The 11,307-nt window shown below is 35.4% G+C and overlaps 1 pseudogene across 1 annotated transcript; it reads right to left on the minus strand.

Annotated features, from left to right (window-relative positions):
* Window positions 1-331: 331 nt before the first annotated feature.
* Window positions 332-1,042, minus strand: LOC306652662 (biogenesis of lysosome-related organelles complex 1 subunit 5-like; annotated as a pseudogene). The gene has a single exon. The product of its transcript is annotated as a biogenesis of lysosome-related organelles complex 1 subunit 5-like (transcript).
* Between the last annotated feature and the right edge of the window lie 10,265 nt (window positions 1,043-11,307).

The raw sequence follows: 11,307 nt of genomic DNA on the forward strand, positions 1-11,307 counted from the left end.
TTATGTCTCTCACAGCCAGGGAAGCTGAAATAGGCAGTTATTTTACCTGCCTTGTCAGCCATGGTGATGAACTAACATCAACCCTGCGTGGGAATGAGTTCAATTATCCTAAGAAGTCTGTACTTACAGTTCTCTCAATTAATGATTGAAAAAAAAGTCAAATCTGACAATGAGTAAATTCATCTCATTTTCTTCCTCTTTTTCCCATTCAAATGATCATATATAGGCACTTAAAACAGGAATGGTGTAGCACTCTTCCTTTATTGAACATTCAATCAGGCTCAAGCTGAAGTTTCTGTTTGAACATAAGAGTGCCACTGAAAGTATTGCTAAGCTTGAAGCAGAGGCTAAATATTGGTGGGAGCATTTTATAGGGGAAGTCAATGTCTTTTCCTTTGTCTGTCAATATTATACTTCAGGTTCTTAAAAAGTTGAAAATTTGGCTAGGTCCTTCTCCATCTCAGCATACTGATCTTTAAGCTTCTCCATGGCTCTCCTGTGTTCTTCCTCCACCTCAGCCTGATGTTGGGGTTGTTGTTTCATGAAATCCTCCCACAGGAGTTAATGCTGCTTCTCACTAGCTATTAAGTGGTCATTATACATCTTTTTTCATTCCTGCTCCCTCTGCTGGAGTCATTAACTGCTTGCAATCTTTGGAGAACTTCTTTCAAGTTGTCCTGCATTGTTTCTCTGCACTTGGGAAGAGTATGTTCATTTGGTTCATGGATCATATTCTTCAAAATATTCAAGAACTTGCATTTCTCAAAGACCACATTTTTCCCACTGAACATAGGCCTTCAAGGTAATTTTCAATTTCAACTTGAGTGTAAGTGGGTTCTGGTGCTCCAATTCAAATTTTTTACAAAATAACGAGTTTCATCTTGAATAACTGATCTGTGATCCAAAAGCCTTGAATGAATTTCTCCAAGATTCTTGATAATGAGGTGTGCTGAGCCTGCAGTCCCCAGAGAGTCCCTCTTCTTGATGCTGCTGACTGTGATAACCTCACCACTCATAGGGTCTCTGTCCCTCCGCCACTCATTCTGACTGGCTCCATCCACCTTGCTGCACTAAATTACTACTTTCTTCATGTAGTTTATTGCTTCCAAATTTTAAGAAGATGGGTAGGTTGGGACCTGTATCATGGAAGGAAATATCATTAAATATTATAAAATAGTACTCTCCCTCCACTTTTTATATAGAGAGGTGTTATGGCTACATTTTGTGATAGAAATTGAAAATTTGCCACAAATATCCAGTTAAAAATGCAGTGAAAATAATAATCAGAAGCTTGTTCAAAATCTCTTATGTACACATAATTTGCTGATGTTGATTTGCTTATTGAATGAAATATGAGATTAGTGATGGTTTCAGTGAGTGTGAGGTTGTTGTTGCCAGAAGCTCAGTCTGTGTCCCTGATGCCAATCCAATAATGAGGATTTTTTTGGAAAAGGAAAAAGATGGTTTATTGCCTTGCTATCAAACAGAAATGCTGTGGATTCCTGTGCCAATGACTGTGATTTTGCCCATAATCTGGAACTGGGGGGTTTTATAGAAGTGTTTGAGAGAAAAATGAGTTCAACAAAGAGAGTTCAGGAAAGAGATCAAGGAAAAGAAGATGAAGGGAGAAGTATAGGGTTAAGATCAGGGAGAAGTTTAGAGAGAAGATTAGGGAGACGGTCAGGGAAATGGTTAGGAATAAGAAAAATATGTATAATTTTTAAAGTGATAAGGAATCTACTCAAAGCATCAAATGATTCTCTGTTATGTTGCCCCACTGTAAATTTATAGCTTCTAATTCTATGGAAAGTAGGCAACAATATCTTCTATTTATTTTCTCCTGAAATCAGGAAAAATTAGGGAAAGTATCCCAAAGTCTTTGTTCTCTATCAGGTGGGACATGGACAGTTAAGGGCATTCAGCATCAGAGCAATCTAGAGGTCCACAGTGGCAGATGGCATATAACTGAACAAGGCATACCTAGGCAGGGTTTGTGCTAAGTTCACAATAAACTGAGTAGTAAATCATAAATTTTTGTAAATAATAAGCACAAAAAATAGTATTTCACTCAGTCTCTGAAAACCATGTGGACTGTAACTCATAAACTTATCTGTGAAAAACAGATCAAGCTCATTACTGTAGAAGGTTATGAAGATTTGTAGGTTTATGAAATCAGACTGAAATTAACTCAGAAGAAATTTACAACTCTTGACATAATTATTAGGCACTCATATAAGAACATTTTCATGATAACCTCCAGCTTTACTTACTTTTTGTAGGGTTCACACAATTGTACCTCTTAATTTATATTAAAAACCATTGCTCTTCCTTTTAAATGTCCATGCAGGACTGTGCTCAGGCTTTACTCTCCTGCCAGGTGTTTGAGAACAAGTTGATCAAAACTGACCTTTGTCCTACCTACTGTTAAATGCCAGTTGAGATTCCTCAGAGATCACTCTTGGGTACAAGGGGCCAAGCATCCTGACTTCTTTAGTTTTCCTCTAGATGTGCCAACCATCAGGATCGGTCAAGGTCTGGCTGACTACCAGGGTCCAGTCCTAAGAGCAGTTGGGGGCCCAAGGTGGATGGGAGTCATTGGTGTGGTGGAGAAACAGCACACAGAGACACCAAGTGTTCTCAGACTGAGCCTGAATCTTTATTATTCACAGAGTCTTTTTATATGTTTTTCTTTCATACTGATTACATCATTTCATGGTCAATACAAGAAAATATTAAGTAAAAAATCTTCAAGAGTATAATTAATGATCTTATTCAAGAAACATGTTTTTACTGTATGATAGCTTAAATAAAAAGAAAACCAGTTCCCAGCAAGGTAAAGGGCACCATGCTCCCTTTAGTTTTAATTTCCCTGAAAGAATATGTCACTAAGTTTCTATAGAAGTTACCCCTTTCAAGAATGCTAATGTTTGTTATTAACAGTGGAATGTTTTTGTTATTACTAACCAAGAATAGAGAAATCAGGTTATAGTTAATATTTATTTTATTTTGTGTACTCAATGATGGACTAACACCCTAACTAGACATAGGAAGGAAACAAATTGTACCTATGATTAACCTATTTAATTATTGAGAAAAATATCCTTAAACTTAATCATAAACACTAAGAAAGCAATGAAGACCAAAAACCACATCAAAACTCAGAGCAATACACTCTCATATATAACTTTTAGAAAATTTGTATCCTAAAAGAAATCACAGGCTCCTTACAAATTTGAGCAAATCATAATTGCTTATTTATAATTTCATCTAAGTATTAATATAAATTTTATTGTACGTTATTTTGTGTCCCCAAAACATGAAGTATCCCCAGTATTCTCTATAATCTGAATCTAAGGATATATTGATTATTAGTATTAAAAGAAACTGCACATAGAGACATGCCATGCCTATGGCCCCCAAGAGGGAGGATAATCTTTCAAGTATTGAATCCTATACTCCAAAAGAACCATGTCAAGTCACAGAGTGGTAGAAAATAGATGCAGCAGCTGACCATATGTGGCTTCTCTTGGATACATCAGGGTTATTTCCATTGCCATTGACCCATTTCTTAGTAGAATGTGTACTGGCTAGTTTTCTATTCTCTAGGATCCTCTCAATCTCCCTTATCACAGGTCAGGTGACTCACCAAAGGTGCAGAGGCCAGAGAGGAGTTTTGTCATTCTTTGAATCCTAGATGACTTTAGATTGAAAAGCCAAAATACTGGCTGCTTTTTCTTTGGCCCTTTCACTGTTTTGCATTGTTCACCATGTTTTTGAGTTTAAACACCAGGCAAGACAATTTCACCTGTTTAAAGAGAGAGTAACAGGTTATGACTTCAGTATATATAATTGTACAGATACCTCTTTAATTTATTTGGGGTTAGTATTAGTCCTGAAAGTAAGCATTTTATATTCTATAAATTAAATGGAAAATACTAAATGAAATTAACAGAGTAAGAAAAAAAAAACCAGTTTTTGCAATGGCTATGAACCAAGAAAAAATGACTTTTATATTCTTGAAACTTTAGGTATATATTATATTCTCTGTCTGAGATAAAAACTAATCTTTACCAAAAAAATCAATTTTTTGAACACAATTTTAAATAAGCTGATTTCTTAATTATTTTGGAAACATTCTAACTTGGAGTAAGTGGCAGGTAGAGTCTCTTATCTCTGGTAAGGTGGGATTCTTTACAAATAAAACAATACATTACATCTGAAAACAAATCAAAGACAGAAACAGCTTTTAGCTTTTTTTTTTTTTTGCATAAAACGTGGCAGACTCCTTTCATGTTTTACAATATCACCTTTAAACAGATCAGGGTCTCTTTAATACATTCCAAAAATGCATTTAAATTCCAATTCCAGTGTGAAGAGTCATACAAAATTGTACATATAACTTATTGACAACAGGTTACTTTAGTTATAAAACATCAAATTCACAAATAAATACCAAACAAATTTGTTATTTCCATACAAATGTGAGACTTTTGCTACACTTAATTGTACTTTGGAGAATGCCAACATGCAAAGTGATCTCTGAAGAGAAGACTTTTTACATTTGACTAAGTTTAACTATTAAGGTTGAATTTTGAATACAGAATGTATGGTGACAATAATCGCAGGTCTTTTAGAAAACAAAGTTAATGATCAGAAATTGACTTAGTCAAAGCAAGCAGATATAAAACAGGTCTTCAAATGACAGTGTGGCTTTTCTATGTCAGATACAATGTATCAAATAGAGCACTTATTGGTATCTTGCCAAAAAACTTATATAAACTTTCATTTTATAATTTTTTACAGAAAATTTAGACAAGGCTTAGAGAGATAGAGTTCTCAGATTCATGTATATACCATGTCACATATATTTAGATTGTCTACTATATTGTTATAAACTGTGTAACACTTGTTTTTTTAACCAGTTATTGATTCTGCAACTCTCTGCAGGCATATATTTGAATGAGAAACTGTTATAGCAAGAATTGATTTGCCCCAGTAATGAATACTCCCTGGCAAAATGGGGTACCCTGTTAGATCTTAAAATGGGAGAATATTCCTGTCCCCAGTTGAGAAACTGAAAGCTCTGGAATGTACTGTCACATACTTTGGGGACAGCAACCTCCACCCTCCATGGGAAATGGCACTGGAAGGCAAGACAGAGGCCAGGTTCTCTTTGATCATTTTTTTATAGCCAAGGCAGCTTTTCTGGGATCCTCCCCAGCTTGGGTGTAGAGTACTTGACTTCAATGGGATGATCTGCAACTTCCTGGGGTCAAACTGATATTTGACATCTTCAACTTAGTTCTTGATGCTTCAGACCCCTTTTATGAAACTGCACAAATGCCAAATGCCTGTACATAAAGAACCTCTTTCACATACTTTAACCCTGGCAGACCAACTTCAATGTCAAGATTGTATAATAATCCAGAAAAACCATTTAAAGTCCAGATTGTTTAACAGTAAGTCCTCTTTCTCTTAGACATGTTTATCCATATAGGATCAAATTCCAGATTTTATTACACTAAACTATATTTCTCTAGACACACTTGTACCTATATGTACAGACAAGAGATAATCACCAAAACTAGGGCTAACATATAGGAACCTTTTAAATAGACAAATCTGCATGTGCAAGTTTCCTTCATTTCCTTAAACTTGGACAGATGAACTCCAACTGAAAGATTTTACAATGATCTAGGAAGCTATTTAAAAGTCAGATTATTGCAGTAAAAAACATTGTATAATTAAAGGTGGCCCTATTGTTAACTCACTTTACTTCCAAAAGATCCATTCCAACTGCAATATTGTACAAAAAAGAAACAGAAACAACCAGAGAGGAGCCCCAAACTATGGCCAACAGATGGAAACCTTTAAATTTACCAGGTAAGATCCTTTCCAAAAGACTAACCATAGAACTAATGAAGTACAAGCCATATCTCAAAAGGGATATTAGTATACACAAATAAACAGAAAACCAGAAGGAATTCCAAAGATCAATGCCAACAAAGAAATGAGAACCTAAAAGAGATAAGAAGGGAGTACTTATCTTTAGGTTCTTAAATCTCATTGAATCATGACTCCCACAAATCTGGAGACACAGATGTCCCAAGAAGAAGCATTCAGTTGTTCCCACAAAGAAGAATTAGGTGTATGGAATCAAGGGTCTTGGTGCGCACAAAAAATGGCCAAGGCCAAGACCAAATGGCAAAGAGTGTCAGAACTTCTTGTATTCAGTTTCCTTTTTTTCAAAGTAAAGCCATCGATAGAGTAACTTGTTCAGTTCAGGGAAAGAAGTCAGGAAGTCCCCGAAACTAAAAGAGCATCCACAGCTTTTTGGACAGTCCTTAAGTCCCAACCTCTACTCACAGAACAGCTCCTTTTGTTTGGTCTGAGGCAAACTCATAACATCACCAAATTTCTTCAGCAGTCTTCTCTCAACAAACTCACCAGTCATATTTTTTTCTCATTATGGCAGTGGATGTTACTTGAAGGCTCAAGCCTGATCAAGAAAGTTGGAGTAGGGGCTGCTCTCAGGTCCCATCTAGGGTGCCAAATCTATTGCCAAAAACTCAGTCCTTTTTCCAAATGCCAATGTAATATTGAGGACACAGTTTTGAGCAAAAGGAAAAAGATCATTTATTGCTTTGCTAGCAAAGGAGAAACAGAGGAGTCCTGTCCTACAGTCTGTGTTCCCCGTATCATCAGGAAGAAGAGGCTTTTACAGGGATGATTCATAGAAATTGAGTTTAGGGAGAAGAGTTTAGGAAGGCAAAGATCAAGGAAGAGAATATCAGAGAGGAGGATAGGAAAAAGAAGATCAGGGAGAAGGTCAGGAAAAGATGGGGGAAAGGATAAAAATATCTAAGTTTCAAAGCTACAGAGGATATAGTGAAAGTATCATGTGATGTGTTACAAGGCGAGTAGTCAATTCTTTTCTGTTAATACTAAATGCTTTCTCTATAGTTATTAACAGAGAAAACATGAACTTCTTTCTAAAACTTTGTTCATTAAACTGCCTGTTTTTAAATTAAAAGTTCAATTTTTTAAATACTGTACCTTTCTAACATAGTAATTAAAGCCCCTCTGTTTTAAATCCTGTTTCCAATTTAGAATGGAAAAGACTGACAAAATCAAAATAACACTCTGGAAATACTGTCACCATTCAACATGAAATGGAGAAAATATATTATTTTAGCCAATTAGAAAAACAAATCCTCTATATCATACTAACTAATACTCACCTAATTCAATTCAATAAATATATGGCAGCTGGTCAATTATTTATCCCAATTTAGTTTCTGTGAGCTTATCCTAATGACTGAAAGCAGTTTCCTAAATAGTCTGTAAAGGAACGGATTTAATGAAGATCCAAAGACTGCCACTTGCCTCTTATGGCTGAGAACAAATGGTGTTAATACTGAATACTAACTGCTGGTCTCAGATTATTTTAACAAATTAAATGATTCAGTACATCATCCAGTCTTTTGTCCAAGTGTGAGACATGAAAAGACACATGTTTGGTATTTCAGGGACTATTTCTGTTAGGGTGTTGTTTATTTTACAAAATTTTTATTTCCATTAAGATGATTCGTGAATATGATTAAGTGTTTCTTTTGAGATCAGACATGTAGAAAACATTCTGAAAAATTGTGGTCAGAAATTTTGCAAGATAGCAGCATTTAATAATTATTTCATCAAATATTTCTGTTTTAAGTGTTTTTGTTTTTCACAAATAATAAGTAATAAGTAATAATAACAAATAATTATACATGACTCATATTTCAAAATATCTAATAAACATAAAATTCTTAAAAACATTTTAGAAAATTATTACCTAAAATAATGTTTACATCAATGAATATAGAGTTTGTGACTTCATGAAAACTTTCAAGTGACCTAAATCATCTCACAAGCAGTAGTGGAAAACACATGGTGTAAATTTATTTGAGATGGGTAAGATCAAAATTAAAAGTCATCTATAGAAGTAGATGGTGGGCATATTTTCCCCAATGTATCTAAAAATAGCAATTTTCCAGTAGAAAAGAATGTATGTAAAAAAAATTTTAGCAAACCATATTAACAAAACAGAAACCCATTTGGTTGCTTGCAATATTCAGAGCAATAGACATTTTTACATAAAGACAAAAATGGTATTCTATTTTGAAGATTACATTATTTGCAAAGAAACTAATGCAAGAAAGATGAAGAAAAATGTATTCCTCCATAACAACTAAATGTAATATATGAGCAAATAGACTTTATGGTCATATAGAGCTCAGTAATTTGAATATCATAATGTCTTTTCTGTTTATTGGCCTCCAAACTGAGCACAGACTAGGCACCTGAAAAGAATGTGGTCAAGTAGGAGGATTTAACTGTTGGAATCCAGTCTTGTGTTCACATCTCATCTCTGACAAGTCCCAGTACATGATGAACATCCTGAGTCTAGGTGTTCAATAGGTAAAACAATTTTCCTTGAGAGATTGTTAGGAAAATTAAATTTGAATACATCTGGCTCTGTTAATACCATACCTAAAGTATAGAACCCATCCAAATTTTTTAAATAAGTTAATGATGAATATTCTATATTTAAAAAATAAGGTTTGTTCCTATACAAATATCTTGCTAGTTAGAGCTTTAATCTTACCTAGCACAAAAACTTGAATGGAGAGATTTTTCTTTCTCTTTACTTTTTAAAACATCTTATTCAATTACAAAGTTGCACTGTAGGTATTTCTTTCATTGAAATGCATTCACAATGTTTTCTTCAATTGTATTTTAAGAAATTCTTATGTGCAGAGTGGCAACTGTCTATAATCCTGAATATTTACAGGCATCTGAGGGAGGAAGATCCCATTTATGAGACCAGTCAAGGAAACCTCATGGGACTGTCAGCAACTTAACAAGACTCTGTATCAATATAAATTTTAAAAAAATGAAATAAAAAGACTGAAAATGTAGCAAGGTGTTAATATAAACCTGAGTTCAATCCCCAATCCCAAAAAAAAAAAAAAAAAAGAAAACCTCAATTTATTCAGTAAACCTTGTATTACAACTTTTACTCAATAAAATTTCTTTTCTCAACAAAAGTAAAGGTGAGCTAGATGTGCTGGCACATATCCATAATCCCAGCTGTGGGAGCTTGGGGCAAAATGATCATGAGTTCAAAGCAAGTCTCAGCAAGTTAGTAAAGCCCAAAGCAACTCAGGAAGACACTGTCTCTAAATAAAATAAAATAAGGGCAGGGAATGTGCCTCAGTGCTTATCCCTGGGTTCAATACTGATACCAAAAAAACAAAAAGAAAGAAAGAATAGATAAAATTAATGGTTAAAAAGAAAACCTACATGGTTGAAACATTAAGAAATTCAGGAAAAAAAGAATGCAGTAATAGAGGTAGCAAACTCCACATTGATTTATAGAGTAGGATATGAAATAAAGTGGACTTGTTTTCAAATGTGGACTCAATTAACTACTATATTGGTAATCTAGGATAAGTCACTTAATTTCTCAGACTATCATATTTTTGTATATTGAGGGAAATAATAGCTTTGAATAGTTTTAAAGTTTAATGTCTTTAAACTAATGCCTAACATACCATGAGATCCCAATAAATGCTAGTTTATTTGTATTAACACCATTCATATTAATTATAACATTTTGCAAATTTGGACTTATCACTACATGTAACTTATTTATACCATGGCTCAATTTTATTATGAGGGTATAGATAATAAAATGAAAGTATTTACTATTCTATAGTGATTAAATTCTAATTGTGCAGAAAAAAAAAATTTTTTTTTTTTTTTGTGGTGCTGGGGATATATCCCCAGACACAGAAAAAATTTTAAAATACTCTTGCTTGATGTTTGATAAATAACAAGACTGGGTGTTATCTGCATTGGCATTTAGTGTGGAAAAGAAGTGAATGCTCTTAGGAATACCTAAAATACATTCCAAATATATCTTTATCCAAATATCTGTAAATATTGTGTGCCCAGCTATAGATCTTGTTCTCTTACTGGAAAAATGAAAATAACCTTGTGTCTATCTGCTTTTATTTTGACCACCCTCCAACTTGAATAAATTTGAGTAGCTTGAGTAGATATTATTTTCTAACTTGGGTAAATGTTTTGAAGTATGAATTATGTTATATCACTTTCCAATGACAACTCTATAAAATAAAATCCAAGTTCCTTATGATAGTCATTGTGGTTTCATTTCTTCAAAGATGGTCCTAAATGATACTTGCTTCTTGATATTTCCACCCTTCTGTGCATCCTCCCATGCCAAACCACGGTTTGTTTGTCTAACCAAGAGCACACATCAGAGATGGTGGTACATTGCTTCAGAAATATGTTTTACTATAAAGAACATGAGCTGCCATGTTACAAGAACAGTGCCGCCGAGTCTCACATGTAAGGAATTAAAATGCCTGACCAGCAACCAGTGAGGATATGAGGTGGCTGGCACACTTACCCATGAGTTTGATGTACATCAATGAGTCGATTCTTGAAATGACTACAACCTCAGGTAGACCCTTCAGCCAGAAATGCCCCCCTAGACACACCCAATTCCTGATTCAGAAAAAGTGTCTCGTCCAGGGAGTACAATGAAGACTCGGCTCTCAAATGAAGTTTTAAGGTCTTTATTTTTATGGGAGAGCTTCTGAGCCGAGTGCCTGGTTCTTCCTCCTCCTCCACCGCCGCCATCTTCTTTTTCTTCTCTTGTCGTGCAGCTCTCTCTCTCCTTCTTCTCTTGTCATGCAGTTTTCTCTCTCCTTCTTTTCTCTCATGCAGCTGTCACTTCTCTCTTCTTCCTCTCTCGTCGTGCTGTGGCCACCTCTCCTCTTTTCTCATCCCACAGCTGCTGCCTGCCCTCCTTGCCTTGCTTGCTCTGCCTTGCTTGCTCCCGCCGCCGTGCAAAATACGCAGCTTTATGGGATATAACAGCCAATCACCTTAATGGGTCAGGCGTTTGGCTCGTGGAGACGTAATGGTGGGTAATGAGGACATGTACTGATCACGAGCTAAGCACGGATGCGGAGGAGATCAGTCAGCCAATAGAAAGCACTTGCAGCTGGGCTTCTCAGTGCCATAGGGCAAGGACAGCCACCACTGCATGGCCCAGAGGGACTCCTCAGTTAGACTCCTTGCAGTGCTCTGTGCTTATGAGTCAGGGAATGTGCATTCCTGTGGGAAAGGCTGTGGATGGAGAGATGTTCCCTAGAAGGAGGTTTGTGGACGGGGGTTCAGAGTGACAAGTGTCTTCATCCTCAGAGAACTGATCCTGATCAGGAAACATGTGGA

This window comes from Sciurus vulgaris (genome assembly GCF_902686455.1).
Source record: "Sciurus vulgaris genome assembly, contig: HiC_scaffold_425_arrow_ctg1, whole genome shotgun sequence".
NCBI lineage: Eukaryota > Metazoa > Chordata > Mammalia > Rodentia > Sciuridae > Sciurus > Sciurus vulgaris.